This window comes from Garra rufa, chromosome 12 (assembly GCF_049309525.1).
Source record: "Garra rufa chromosome 12, GarRuf1.0, whole genome shotgun sequence".
Classification (NCBI taxonomy): Eukaryota; Metazoa; Chordata; class Actinopteri; order Cypriniformes; family Cyprinidae; genus Garra; species Garra rufa.
In genome coordinates this window covers 36641495-36656841 of record NC_133372.1, presented here as the reverse complement: position 1 = coordinate 36656841, position 15347 = coordinate 36641495, and the positions used below count along the sequence as shown (strand labels likewise).

At 37.3% G+C, this 15347-nt stretch overlaps 1 protein-coding gene across 1 annotated transcript in view; it reads right to left on the bottom strand.

Moving 5' to 3' along the window:
• Positions 1 to 13206, bottom strand: part of cntn6 (contactin 6) — a 120166-nt gene extending 106960 nt beyond the window's left edge. Inside the window, exon 1 of the mRNA XM_073851635.1 lies at positions 13067 to 13206. The gene's annotated coding sequence lies outside the window, so the exon portion shown is untranslated. The remainder of the gene's footprint in view (positions 1 to 13066) is intronic.
• Between the last annotated feature and the right edge of the window lie 2141 nt (positions 13207 to 15347).

Sequence of the window (15347 nt, the reverse complement as noted above, 5' to 3'; positions counted from 1 at the left end):
ATTTGTACAGATAATTTACACCTTTGTCATTCAAGATGTTCATGTCTTTCTTTCTTCAGTCATAAAGAAATTATGTTTCTTGAGGAAAACATTTTAGAAATTATATCCATATAGTGGACTTCAATGGTGCCCCAGAGTTTGAACTTCCAAAATGCAGTTTAAATGCAGCTTCAAATGGCTCTAAATGATCCCAGTCGAGGAAGAAGGGTCTTATCTAGTGAAACGATCTGGTATTTTTCAAACAAACTGACAATTTATATACATTTTAACCTCAAATGCTCACCTAGTCTCGTCTCTGCGATGCACATGCGTAGTCTGTAATCCGGGTCAATACAGTTAAAAAATACCATTTTGTTTTCTTCTTTAACTTCAAAATCTTCCTACATTGCTGTTTTATGTTTTTTTTTTTTTTTTTTTTTTTTGTAAAGGGGGTTTGATCTTCTTTGCATGTTCACTTTGTAAACCCTGGGTCGGTACTTCTGCAGCAATGTAAGACGATTTTGAAGTTGGGGAAGAAAACGAGATGGGAGTTTTTCGACATACCCTAACTGTCTTGAACAGTTCACACAGACATAGACAAGACGAGTGTTTGAGGTTAAAATATATAAATTGTCAGTTTGTGACCAATCATTTTGCTAGATAAGCTGGGATTGTTTAGAGCCCTTTGAAGCTGCATTTAAACTGCATTTTGGAAGTTCAAACTCGGGGGCACCATTGAAGTCCATTATATGGAGAGAAATCCTGAAATGTTTTCTTCAAGAAACATACTTTCATATTGTCTAAAGAAAGAAAGACATGAACGTTTTGGTTCACAAGGAGGTGAGCAAATTATCTGTACATTTTTTGTTCAGGAAGTGAACTACTCCTGCTACCGAAAGTAAAGTGTCTTTTCTCTTCATCCTCACAATCAGTTTGAATATTAAATCCAATCACAGCCATACCGCTTGACTAAAGTGGCCAGTTAAGCATATTCAAGTGACACTCTGCCAGATAAACAATTTACCTCAGTGACTGATTCAAGCCCGTCGACTAATTGTATGTCTGTAAATGGAAATGTGATGAGTAGAAATTAGAACACTAACATTACGTTTCTGCTAAGGCTGAAATTATAGTTCTTTCAAATTAGCCAGCACCATTTTAAGTCCTGAAAACCTGTTTATGGCCATGAGAACTGGAATGATTGCACAGTAATCATATATTTGAAACATGGTCAAGAATAAAACAAACAACAGCAAGTGGCTCATCAGTGAGGAGAACCTCGCTTTCAACATACATTATTAGAGATATATCCACTCCAGTTATCAGCGGTGTTGTCGCCCTTAGCTGTTAACTTGTTAAGCCCCAAGTTCCTTCATTGGCCCTCTGCCACTTTAATGTCTCCTTTAATAATTTTCTCCCCCTCATGCGGGTAGATTACGGTCTAATTGGCACACACTGGGACGCATTCCACATAACGGTAGATTGTAGCCTGTTCTCAAAAACTCCCACTCACCCATGAAAATTCTCCCGTGGGAATCTCGTACAAGACCCGTCCTTTAGTACATCCACATTAAACCTGAGAATGAGTCTCCATCTGTGAGATTCTCTCAAGCACAAAATAATGAGCTTCTACTCTGTGAAGCCATGCCGAAAATGAGCCATCATCTCCGTACCCCAGTGGAACGTGAGCTACCATTGTCTCCAAGACCTTGTGCTCACAGACCATCCATCCTGGATCCAGCATCTCTCCCAGATTTCATCATTGGACTAGACTGTCATCCTCACCAGGGATTTAGAAGGTCTTAACCCAGAAGTCAGTTATTAACTTCCTCGAGAGCCAATCTAAATAAGCTCCAGCGGCTAACCCAACATAACTGTTTTTTTTCTCTGTGTTACAATATAAAGTCGATACGTGCAATGCGAAGACGAATAGCGTTGGCAATATAGTTCAGCATATTCAGGCAACGCCACAAGCGGTTACAACTTCTCGCAGGGACAATACCAATGACAAAGTTGGTGCACAATAAACAATGTGTCCAATAAAGGGAGGAGGCACTTCCAACTAGGCGATCCAAATGATTTATGGACTGCAATCGCAGGTCCATGTTGGGAAATCAGGATCCCCTTGCCAAGAACATTGTGTTCTGGTTCAATACCAGCTGGGGACTGCATTACGGCCACTATCTCTTAAGCAAAAAAAGATCAGATTGTGATTTATATACGTGAAGGTGAAGATGGCAGGACGGTAGATCCTCAGAATTACCTGTGTTTACAGGACACACTTTCAACTAACCCAGAGCATTGCTTAGATATGCCCGTTTCTACCTGTCTTCTATCTATTTTTTCCTTTGTGTTGAGCTTTTTTTTTTTCATTACACCTCAGTGAAACCACAATGCATAAATCAGTGAAATGAAGGCTACTACAAAGGTCTTGAACCAGAAGTGCTGGCAGCAACAGAAAGAGAAAGAAAAGCCTTTTCTTTTCGCAAAGCCAAGCCTGTCATGCTTTTGGGCCACATTATGAATCCATTCCGGTGCAAAGGAGAAAGAGAAAAAGGCTTCCCCAAACCACTACAAACATAAACAAGCCGACTGCGGAGAAAACGAAGGCACGTTGTGGCCCTGAAGATAAAGTTAAATCAATCACGCCAATGCAAGTGTAATAGAAAAAGACAGTTTAAAGGTTTGGAATAATCACAGATGTCATGAGTTATTTTTCACTTCGGTGGAACATTGTGTTGCCTTGGAAAATAAAGACTGGAGACATTTTGACGATAGAACAAGCGGGTGCTGATGAATGGAGCATGCAGACTACAGCTCGAGATAGGCCAGAGAAAATGTCAAAGACCATATGGAATACGAGATGTGGTAGTACTTCAATAAAAAGTTGCAACACTTTTTTGTTCAAAATTTACGAGTCTACCAAGAGATAACGCCACAGAGTGAATATTTAAACTGATAGTTCATACAAAAATGAAAATGCTGTTATCATTTACTCACCTTCATGTCGTTCCAAACCCACATGCTTTTCTTTCTTCTGCAGAACACAAAAGATTTCTTGAAGAATGTGTTTTTTTATATTATGACAGTCAATGGGGTCCAAAACAAAAATTGACTGCACTGGCTTTCATTGTATGAAGATGAATAAATAAATAAATAAAATGACATTAAAAACAGATGAATATCATTTTTTTTTTGGGGGGGGGGGGCAGGTTTGGAGTAAACAATGACAGATTTTGCATTTCCATCCGTGTGAACTATCCTATTTAAATGAGGCAACTGTTGTTCTTTGTAGCAGAAACACACTCCACTTCTATGTAAATGATCATATATTTATCAAATTATATCTAGATGTAGGAGAATGACAATATAACAAGACCTACTACACTCTTAAAAAATAAAGGTGCTTCACGATGCCATAGAGGAACATTTTTGTCTAAATGGTCCCATAAAGAACCTTTAACATCTGAAGAACCTTTCTGTTTCACAAAAAAGCTTCTTTGTGGCAAATATGGTTCTTCAGATTATAAAAAAGGTAAGAACCTTTGACTGAATGTTTGTTTGTGGAACCAAAAATGGTTCTTCTATGGCATTGATTGAAGAACCTTTTGAAGCACCTATATTTTTAAGAATGTATGTGAATTATGATTGGTCAATTGTGGCATTCAGCGGTCAAATATTTCTGAAAAACAACCATTTTCCAACAAATGTCTCCCTTCAATAGCTATTTTCACATCATAAACAAAATGAAATTCATCATCAAGTTTCTGGTTGTGACTGCGACGTTTCATGATTAGTAAATTCCTTTAGTGAATCTGGAGTTAAAACAACTGACAGAATGTGAAAATAACACTATCAGCAATTCATTCTTAGTGAATTTGTCCTGTTTCCTCTCAGCTGTCAAGTGAAATGGCACCATAAGACCATTGCTGCGGCACTAATAGTCATGGATAATCAACACTCTTTCTTACACACACACACACACACACACACATACTTTCTATCGCCCTACACCTACCCTACACCTAAACCTAGCCCTCACAGGAGATTGTGCATACTTTTACTGCATCAAAAAAACTCATTGTGCATTATTTATAAGCCTGTTTCCTCATGGGGACCTGAGAAATGTCCCCACAAGGTCAAAATCTACTGGTATTCCTATCCTTGTGGGGACATTTGGTCCCCACAACGTGATGAATACCAGGTACACACACACACACACACACACACACACACACACACACACACACTCTCTTACTGCATTTCAGTGTGCAAATTCTCTGTTTGAATGATTAGCACTAAGAGGGACAGGTTTCGCTTTATTGCAGATGTAAACAGTCCATCAGAGAAACAGCTCATTAGAAATCTATTTAGTGTGTACAGCTTTAATCATGACGGTGACTTTTTAAACCTCTCTCTAACATGCGTTTCGGGACTTTAGCCTAAGCTATTGATTGAGATGTCGTATGCTAACCCAATTTGAGTTGATCAGATCATCTAATATTTTTTTACTACTAAACAGGCAGGACCGATCAGATTTTATCGTCCCGTCAACATGACGAAACGTCATGCAAGAGTCAATCTGACGAGTTCCTGTTGATATTTCATTATTATGCCACAAGCAAAATTCAGGTCTGCGTGCAATTCCTTACCAGTGGGCTCTGTAATGGCTGTGGATATTGATCCATGAGAGCCGTCCACCGCTATGAGTGCTAATTTGCTTCATCTTTCAAAAAGCACACGACAGAAGATGGATACAAAAACACCAAATCACTTAATAAACTAACCAATTCCGGTGTATTTTCTGTGTTTGTCATATGGTAACCTTAGACTGCAAACCGCTGAGGGATTTGTGACATGATTTATTGTAAGTCCTGATTAGCTGGTTGCGTGTTAAATTACTATGTAAAAAAAGATCAGAACACAGAATGACTCTTTCGATTTGACCTGCGGCCAGCAGGGGGCCCTCCAAACCTTTTAGGGTCCCAAGCTGAGAACTTTACCATTAATTATTTTTTTCTTTATTGTATATCATAGCTTGTTCTTTGTTTTCCTCTTGTTCTTGTTCTTCTTTGTTTCCTGGTTTTACTCCAGGTTTGAATTAGAGTGCCAGATTTTGCTATTTATGAGCTATCAGCTAAATGTGCAAAACAGAGACACATGTGATACACACCTACTGTAGCTACATGCATTACTCGTACTCAAAAATTACTGCTTAAGACAACATTACTCTATAATTAGCTTATGAGGTGCTGCAACCGCAGAGAGATCTGCAAACCGCAAGAGAGCTAACTATATATGGACTCAAAAATATAAAACCGAATATGACTTAAAAAGAATAAGAATGCAAGGGAAAAACAGAGAAGATAAGGATGAAACCTTGCGCTCTGGTTCATGATCATGCCACTTCTTACAGACAGCACTTTCCTAATCTTCCAGATTCACATTTTAGAGAATGCTTAACCTACTTTACGGGTGTCTCTAACGCATTCTGTTTGTTCGAGCTCCATGTGTGCAATGTTTCATTCATTTGCAATTTGGTTTTCAGAAGAAAAAACAGGACTGTCACAGCCATATGATTAAAATGAATACACTCACTGCTTGGCAACAGATGGAGTCTATACTATTGCATACAGTCACATTATTTAAACCTGAATGACTCAAGTATGTATCAGTGCACATTAATTGGGTTCACAGCATATTTTTCTGAACGCAAGAAATGTAATAGACCAAACAAAGACAGAGTTATTGAATAGAATATCATTTTAATCATACATTGTGTGTATATATGATATCTCAAGTTAAAGGGATAGTTCCCCACAAATGAAAATTCTGTCAATAATTACTCACCCTCATGTACCCTCCAAACCTGTAAGACCTTCGTTCATCTTTAGAACACAAATTTAGATATTTTTGATGAAATCCGAGAGCTTTCTGACCCTGCATAGACAGCAGCGCATCTACCACATTCAAGGCCTGGAAAGGTAGTAAGGACATTGTAAAAAAAAAAAAAAAGTCCATGTGACATCAGTGGTTCAGCCGTAATTTTATGAAGATGACATGCAATTTTTGCCTGACCCTGCTTATTTAAATCAAAGTATCCAGATGTTGATCTAAGAGAGATGGACATTCTACATCAGAACACCAGCTCTTGCATCAGTCTTGTAAACACGCATTAAGGACTTACGCGAAAAAAGACAAAATTGTTGAATAACCCTGCTGAAAAAACAGCTAAAACCAGCTTAGGCTTTTTTTTTTTTTTTTTTTTTTTTTGCTGAAAAAAGTAATCTCATAGCTTCAAAAAATTAAGGTTGAACCACTGATGTCACATGGACTGTCCCTGCTGAAGAAAACCTAGGCTGGTTGGCTGGTCTTAGCTGGTTTAAGCTGGAAGTAGCTGGTCTCCCAGCCTGGCCAGGCTGGTTTTAGCTGGTGGTCTCCCAGCTTGACCAGCTGAGAGCTGGGAAAGTGGCCAAAACCCCTCTAAAACCAGCCTGCTAACCAGCTATGACCAGTTAAAACCAGCCTAGGCTAGTTTTCCAGCAGGGATTTTATAGACTATATTAATTTATCCTTACCTTTCTGGGCCTTGAACGTGGTATGTGCTCTGCTGTCTATGCAGGGTCAGAAAGCTCTCAGATTTCATTAAAAACATCTCAATTTGTGTTTCAAAGATGAATGAAGGTCTTACGGGTTTGGAACGACATCAGGGCGAGTAATTAATGAGAGAATTTTTATTTTTGGATGAACTATCCCAGGTTTTCAGCCTCCTGTCTAGCCTTCTTTAATCATTTTATATTTACACCCACAAAGAAACACAGCTGATCAGCAACCTGAAGCCAATCAAATATGTTGGGTTTTCCTCAGTCAACTAGTTGTACAGGCAACCCACTGGCTAATCGATTTCGAAAATATGTATCTTTAATGGCTACTTCATCAGTAAAGACAAGAAAAAAGTAGCAGTAAAGCGAATCATGACCAGACTAGCATCAGTCTACTTTTGCAGAATGGATTCAGTAATTCAACCCCATGATGATGCTGGAATTTACCTCCGCAGACATGGAATTTGTCTCGACAAAATATGTCAAATAGAAGCTCATCGTCTTCATCACACACCACGCTGATTGATTTGGACATTTGGAGCCGAGTCGTAACATGGGGAATCACTGAAATGAATGAAGCCTCCCTTTCGCAATGGTACATTAAGCTATTTGCTGCAAGAGATGAAAAAAGTTAATACGAGACTAGCAGTTTTCCAACCGTTTCCTGTGGGATTTTTCTCAATTACATCCCCGTCGCTCCGCAGTGGAGTGAAGCTCAGAAATTTCATTCGGAGTTAATGTGATGTTAATACTTGTGCTGAAGATGACTGCATTACAAAAAGGTTGGACGAATTAACCTACACACAAAAATAGCACGCAGGTTCACACATATCCATTCCGATCCGCTGAAATGCAGCTAAGCTCGATGACTGGCATGACATTTTGACTGGCACATAGTTGATTTTTGTACATTGTTGTGGGATGCAGGGATTGTGCGGCGTGAATGCTTTAGATAACGTTTGTTGGAACACAAACAGATACAAGAAAAATCAGTGTCTTGCAGTGTTATATGCATGCTCTGATGGGACTACATTATGAATGGCCTTTGTTTGTTAGACATCTAAAACATGCATAAAGTTTAAAAAGGGTCAGACACCCTGTGAGAAAGCCCAGCCACAGAGGATATTTCAGCAACAGTTTTTATGTTCCAGTAACTTCACTAGAAATGGCGCACTGAAACATTTATGAGTCTACGTTGTTGCACTTGCATGTTTAATAAAGATGCAGAGTGATTCATACGCATTCAGTTACCACAAACCATGCATGAGAGTCAACTATATTAGCCAACGGCCATTCCCCCCCACACACACACTTACACACACAAAATCCAACTGTATCTGCTTCTAAAAGCAACAAAACCAATGCATTATATTGATTTCTGAAGTATATTTGCAATGCAGTATGACTAATTTCCATTTGAAATGTTTAATAACATAAAGAAACTTTTTAAGTTTGCAACTTAACTTTGTTTTCTACTCATAATGCACCAATAATGCGATGAAAATTAAACAGGAAACTTTATAATCCTCTTAACATACATTATTTGCACCGCAAATAATTAAGAAAGACTTTCTAAAGAATTCCAAAGGCGCTCTTCCGGTTGTCACTGCTGGCTACGCATCCCAAAGATGAGCCGGTAAACTCTTTAAAGGTTGAAATGAGCCTCGCAAGCCCCTGAATAGTTGTTAGAGCAAAATCATTAGGCTAGAGGGAGAAATTTGCATGCAAATCTTAGAAACACTCGGTGGGTATATCCTTCAATTTGAACTTTACTCATGGACCCCTGAAGCAACAGCCGCCATTGTGTGAGAGGAGTTACAAGTTCTCCCGACTTTAATGGCCATACAAAGCCAAAATTATGGCAAATATGGTTATAAATTCTAAACCAAATCTGTTACAAGACTTCAAAAGCATTTTAAGACAGTAAATCCACTTTAGCCTGCAGCTGTACTCTTAATTATGGTGCCATGGTTCTTTACCCATACTTCACTGGTGCCATGATTGTTTACTAGAGCATTTCTACTCCCGATAATTCCAATTTGGTGCTACTCTCTGAGATATCAGAGAAGATTTTGCAACCATTTAAAAATGTGAACACAGAAATGCATTGTAAAACACGTCCTATTGTAATACTATTGTTTAGGAAGAACAATGGCAAGCCTTTCACGAGCTCCTTCTCTTCCTCAGGACCATAAATCAAACCTTCCTTTTCAGGAGGATGATACCACAGTAATCTCAAAGGATGTACAGTTGAAAATAGACCACTGGCAGAGGACAATTCAAAAGCCTTCGCACAGGAAAGAAATTGTGTGACTTCTCAAAAAGTTGCCATTCGGTTCAAGCCCTGGACTTTTAATGAATAACGAATGCTATTATTTGGATGAATAAAAATACGACGCAGGTTAATATTTATAAAGCTGCCAATAAGCCGTGATTTCCTAACGTACTGTGGCATTAACCGCTCGCAATATTTTTAGCACGAGGGGAAGAGAAGAATGATGAAAGTACTTTTCGGATGAAAACTGTACGGAACATGATAATTCCATTCCCTCTTGCTCTAAGCATTGACAGTGAGGGCTCTGATTTATTCATGAACCTTGCGCGTACTGCCAAGAAGCATTAAAACGGAGCAAGTGACTGAAAGGGTGGGGGGCGCCAAAAAAAAAAAGTTGCTGAGAAAAGCAAATTACAGTTTCAAAACAAATCAAACCAAGGTGTGGACACGGCATGTCTGGCACCCTCTCCATAACTCTACCGGAAAAACTATTTGTCTCAACATGAACCAATTAAAGCATCTCCTTTTTCAAAACTCACCTTGGGAAACACTTTGGAAAGCGCCAAACTTTGTTCTAATAGAAACAGAAACGCCTTTCTTTGAGGAAAATGCCTTTTATTAGGGTGTTTCATTATAAATCGTAACTTTCTGTGATTTTTGTACTAAAATATTTTGGCTTTTAGGGCAGCGGAATCACATCTCTTGCAAAACTAGCTAAATGTCCTCTCCAAGTACCTTCAAACGTCCTCCTTAAGCATATCATATCAGCGCCCATGGGAAAAGCTTGCTAAATGTCACATAAAATGCATATCTGGGTCCACATCTACACACATGCTGGATCCAATACATCTTAACCCTGTAAGGCCTGACATATGAAATAAAAGTCAGAAAATCTATTTTTTGACATATTTGATAGATCAGGCTTTCATGGCTCATATAGAATGATATACGGGGATATAGAGCTAATACTTGAGAATAAAAACAACACAAATCTATTCAGAGGCCCAAACTGAGCACAAATATACAAGGTTGTACAATTGCTAAAATTCATATGACCAAAGATTAGGATGAAGTTCTAAAAGCATGTATTGTAAATCAATGAGATTTTAATAACATTATAGCAGATACTAAAATAAAATGCATATGAATATCAGTTGTCAATCTGTGTCTCGCAATAATACATTTTAGCAAGATTATATTTAAATGCTTAGTTGTATGATAAAAGCTCTTTAAAAGCCAGATTTAGCTCACATTTTACTTTTATTTTCTCTCTAATTAAGTAAACCTGTTGCTTCGTTTAGTAATTATAAATCTTAAAATACTACTAACAAATTGGTGGACCTTTTTTAGAATTATACTAAAAGGCAATCAGATTACAGGGCTAGGCCCCTATGAAATTCATTTCAATTTTGGTTTTATTTTTTCTAAATTCAGATTTCTTTTTAATTTTCTGGATTTGTTTTTTTTCCTCATTTATTTTTTCTTACGTTTTGTTTGTATTGTTACCAAATTCTGTGTTTAAGCATGTCTAATTATTTGAATGCAAAAAAAAACAACTTAATTTATTCAAAATTTTTTTTAGAATTTTTTTTTTCTTCCCAAAAATTCTGTGTTGTGTTTTTTTTTTTTTTTCTGGCATTAAACATTTAATGCATCTATTGTGTGATTATTCCTTGAAAAAAGTTTTAATAATCTTAGTAGTAGTAGTGCTACATATATTCTACTGTACAATAGTAATATATTTCTGACAATTTCTTCAAGTTAAACCTAACTTTTTTTGACAGGTTGCAATGAGGACCTTTAAATTTCTGTGTGTATAAGATATGATGATAGTTTGACTCAAATTAAATGGTAAAATACTCATAAAGTACTCTCAGAGCAGTTCTGGAGATGTTGTTTATGCATTTATGTCCTCATTTAATGGCCTTTGAAAATTACATATCAAATATGACACAGTGGCCTTTATAGGGTTAATACTTGTATATTGAAGAATCTGTTGCATCTGGATCATTGTACACAGTATAAATGTAACACAATCACAGACTCCTTCTAACATTTAAGAATCCTATTAAATATGACAAGCATGTATTGTTTTCAAAGGGAACTGGCAGACTGACACCCGACTGGAGGCAGCTGCTTATGATATGTGAGTTGTGACATGAGCAGACAGCGGTTTGCTGGAGGTGCTCAACCACGGCGCGTGTACCATCTATCACTATGATCACTATCACCTTGCTGGAGATGAGGCCTGTAGACTTCAATCCCACAGCTGGAGTGGCTTGTAATCTACACTCATAACCAAGAAGGGCAGATAAACTTTTAAACTCTTTCTAATTCTACATTTTTGACCAGTGAACTTGAACCCTGATTTTTCATCCATTCAAAATTGTGATAAAGGCACATTTTTTCCAAGAACAATAACTGTATAACAATAACTAATAACTATTAAATGATTAACTATCTTATTATATTATTTTTACTTATGTTGCTTGCATAGCACAAGCTACTGGATAATAATAACCAATAGCCAAATTGATATTCAGTATCCTGATATTCAATGCAGTGCATACTCAGTTCAAAATCATATCTTTGGTAAGTGTGTGCGTTGGTTGAGGGAGGCTGATATGTTAAGAGTTATCTCTCTGGAAAGTTGCTTTATTAGCAGATGTTAGCAGAAGGTTATACACTCAACACCATCTGGAGACATAGCAAGGGAAGCTGCTGCACTTCAATAATCAACTATACAGAATGACATCAGACATACAGAAAAAGCAAGTGCGCATACTTGCTTGTCCTAATCATTATTTATTCAGCTTCTGGTATTTATACTCCTGGGAATCTCAAGCATTCTCCCAGAAGCATTCAGAGCTAAGAATTGTAAATGAGACTGGGAAGTGCTCTAATATAGGGAAAGTTTTATAACAACATGGGATTTACAGAGGGGAGAAAAAAATCGGTTTTGAGGTAAAAAATCATAATGTAATTGTGTGAGTGGAAGACAGAACTTATATCACCTGAATCAGCAGGCTATGTGGTTTACTTTGATACAAAACATCCACACAATCTTTTCACCTATCTAGAAACATAATGGCTGACCAGACGGGAAGACTTGAAGCACTTTTAGCTGTACATCAACTGGACACAATTAGACGATGAATATACCTCTATTTGTAACAAACACACTTATGTTTACAGGTTTATTTACACAGTTCAGGGATGAACAGTCTTATAAACTACTTTAACTTGATATTATATCAAACCTGAGAAATAGTGCAAATAAACACAAAGCTACAGAGATGTTACTCTATGTTTCCTTATATGTCCCTCTATGACCTGATCTCGAATGCATAACAAGTTCTCTCAAATCTCTACTGAACATACAGCACATTTGATTTTGACAGACTTTCAAAAAGTAACCACAACAAACACCCTAACATTCAATGGTAATGTGTATCAGTCTATCTTATCTCATAAAGCAGACTATGATATTCCAAAATAAAGCACTGGGGTTCACAGAGGACGCGTTCTTGCGTTCTGTCTGCTTCAATTTTTATCATTGAAACATGCGTCAGACAGACGCCTCTCGCCGGTGCGTCGCGTCCCCCGTTATTCCCGTTTTAAGGGAATAGTTTTCCATTCTTCTTTCCCCATACAATGAAAGTGAGTAGTGACTGGAGATTTAAAATAGAGAATAAAGCCATACTGATTTCGTACGTCGTGAGATTGAGGAAATGATCAGAATTTTAATTTTGGTATAGACTGTCTCTTTAAGAAGGCAGAACTGTTAAAAACAGTACAACTTTTAAAAACGCATCGGAAGAACGTTGTCGACGTCTTTTTGCAAGAACGCGCCCTGCGCGACGCATACCAGATCGGATACGCACAGGGTACTGTCACTTACATGATAGAACGCCACATCAAACAAATCTACGAGCTTAAACTTGTGAAAAACTCGGTCGTGACTGATTCATAATTCACAGGATCACGGAGGAACGATATTGTAAGGCTATAGAATAGCGTAAGGAACACAAGTGTCCTTCAGGTAAGTGATTCGCAGGATAACTCAAAACGCAGCAAACGCATGGCGCGTATTGGCGCGTCCCCGTATTACCGCACTATAAAACATATCATCAGTCAGATATTTAGATGTGTTAAACATAACATTTATATCTGAATAAATACATTGCAGAAATGAAATCGATCTCCTTACCTTTAAATCAAGCTCGGTTCCAGTAAATGCCGTGGTGAAAGGAGACAGTGGGAAGCGATGTGGTCTGCTGGAGACACAGTGAGGTCTGCTGTCCGAACTGTTGCCTGTCTCCTCTCAAAGCGCATGTAGGCTATTCTTAACTCAACGAAACCCCTCCCCTGCTTCACACATGATTTTTTCAGCCACATTGTATTTACAAACCAATTAGTTTGTCCAAATCCATACTTAAATGAACTACCTGTGATGTCGAAATGATTTGGTAGCCTATCTTGGCACACTGTAATATGCTCATTTTTAAGTAGCAAAATGTACTCTGATGTCAGTGTTTTGCACAGATTTTTTTTTTTTTTTTTTGTGAAAAGTGTTTTATTTTTCAGTCATCGACTGAACACCAAAATCTTGAACTAAAAATCCCTGGGAAAATAATAATGTAAATTACATTTAAACTTTGCCTAAATAACAAAGACTTCTATTTTTTTAAACAAAAACAGCACACATATGTTTATTCTTGCAGTTGCTTAAATGACTAATAATTTCGTAGACATGCAACCATTGTTGTAGTCATATTGCAAGTTAAAATAATCACCAAGTTCAATAAGTCAAAAATAAGTTTTTTGTTTTGTTTTATTCATCAAGGACGCATTAAATTGATCAAAAGTGAAAGTAGGAACATTTATAATGTTAACATAAAATCTATTTCAAATAAACAGTTATTTTAAACGATCCATTCATCAACAAGTCCCAGAACAAATGCATCAAAACGGCAGCATAACTGTTTTTAATATTGATAATAATAAATGTTTCTTGGGCACCAAATCAGTACATCACAATATTTTTTGAAGGAATATGTGACTGAAAATTTAGCTTTGCAATTACAGGAGTAAATATTATAAATTGCAATACAATATAAGTTTTACAGTATTTTTGAATCTAATAAATGCAGCCTTGGTGAGCATAAGAGACTTCCTTTAAAAACATTTTAAAACTCTTACCAACTGTGTATATGAAAAATATAGAATATCATCGCAATATAATATAACCCAAGTAAAAATATTACTAGGTTACATGTTTATTAAAAAAAAAAAAGTTAAATATGAGTTAAATATAAATATGAGCATTTTGTAACAACATAATCAAGCAAAAAAAAAAGACAAGAAGTTGTTTCACTTGTACAAACTAGAGAGAAACTGGCTTTATACATCCCCAAAAATCACCTGGTCCGTTTATTAAAAGTTAGTTGCACAGAAAGGTTAACATAAACTGCAGATGTCACTTGGTTTGTTTGCATCTTATACAGTGACATTCAAAGTCTCACTTAAGTATCCAAAAGTGTCCAAATACTTTTTGAGCCATTGCCTATAAATATATTGTTTTTATACTAGTCTTTTGATTAAATACTTACCAGTGAGTCATTTTAGTGTCATCTAACATACTGTTAATATAGTGCTGTAACAGGCTTGTGTTTTCAAAAAAGTCTTTTAACTTAACTACTGCTCACATCCCACAAGGCCAACTGCTGAAACTCCCTTTCCTTGAAAAGAGACTCTTGAAAAGAGGTGAGTAGGATGTCTGGTTTCCTCATTGTCTTTCAATTCCAACCATCATTAGCAACAAACTCTCACAGTCAGAGACAGATTTCTCTTCGGTGGTTTTCTATCCTCATAGCTGGAAAAGACCTGGCATGAGGGAATTTGTCTCTTTGTACTTTCTTCCGCCGTAATTGTGACCTTTTCTGATGGGTTCTGTACCCTTTCCTGCAGACAGATGAGGACCCTTGCAATCTCCCAAACGTGTGGAAGCAAGCAGATGGCTGGCTTGTCCTCTTTTTTTTTAGTTTTCAACAAAGGCGCACAAGGTATAAAAGCACATTAAAGTAATATTAACATAACAGATTATAACCTGAAGGGACATGTATGCAAAGAGCTGTCCTCCGGAGGGTATCACTTGAGCTCTGACAGTTCGCATATCAATACTCCAAGTTCCCTAGCGAAAAACCACCAACGGAAATAGAAAGGATATGGCAAGGATACCGCAAAGCTCGATTTCATTATCTACAGGGAAAGACGGAGAGAAAGAGAGAGAGTGTCAAGAGTTCCAGGAATATAAACTACACCCAGGACAAATATACAGCTATCAGACACGTTCATACAATTAAGATATTCGTTTCATGTAATTACCGCAAAATCCGGTGGGACACCGAGCGTTACACAATGAACTTCCTGATACTGCTGAAGCTTGCAGATGAATGACTGGCTCAGGAGTGTTATATGATTCTGAAGGT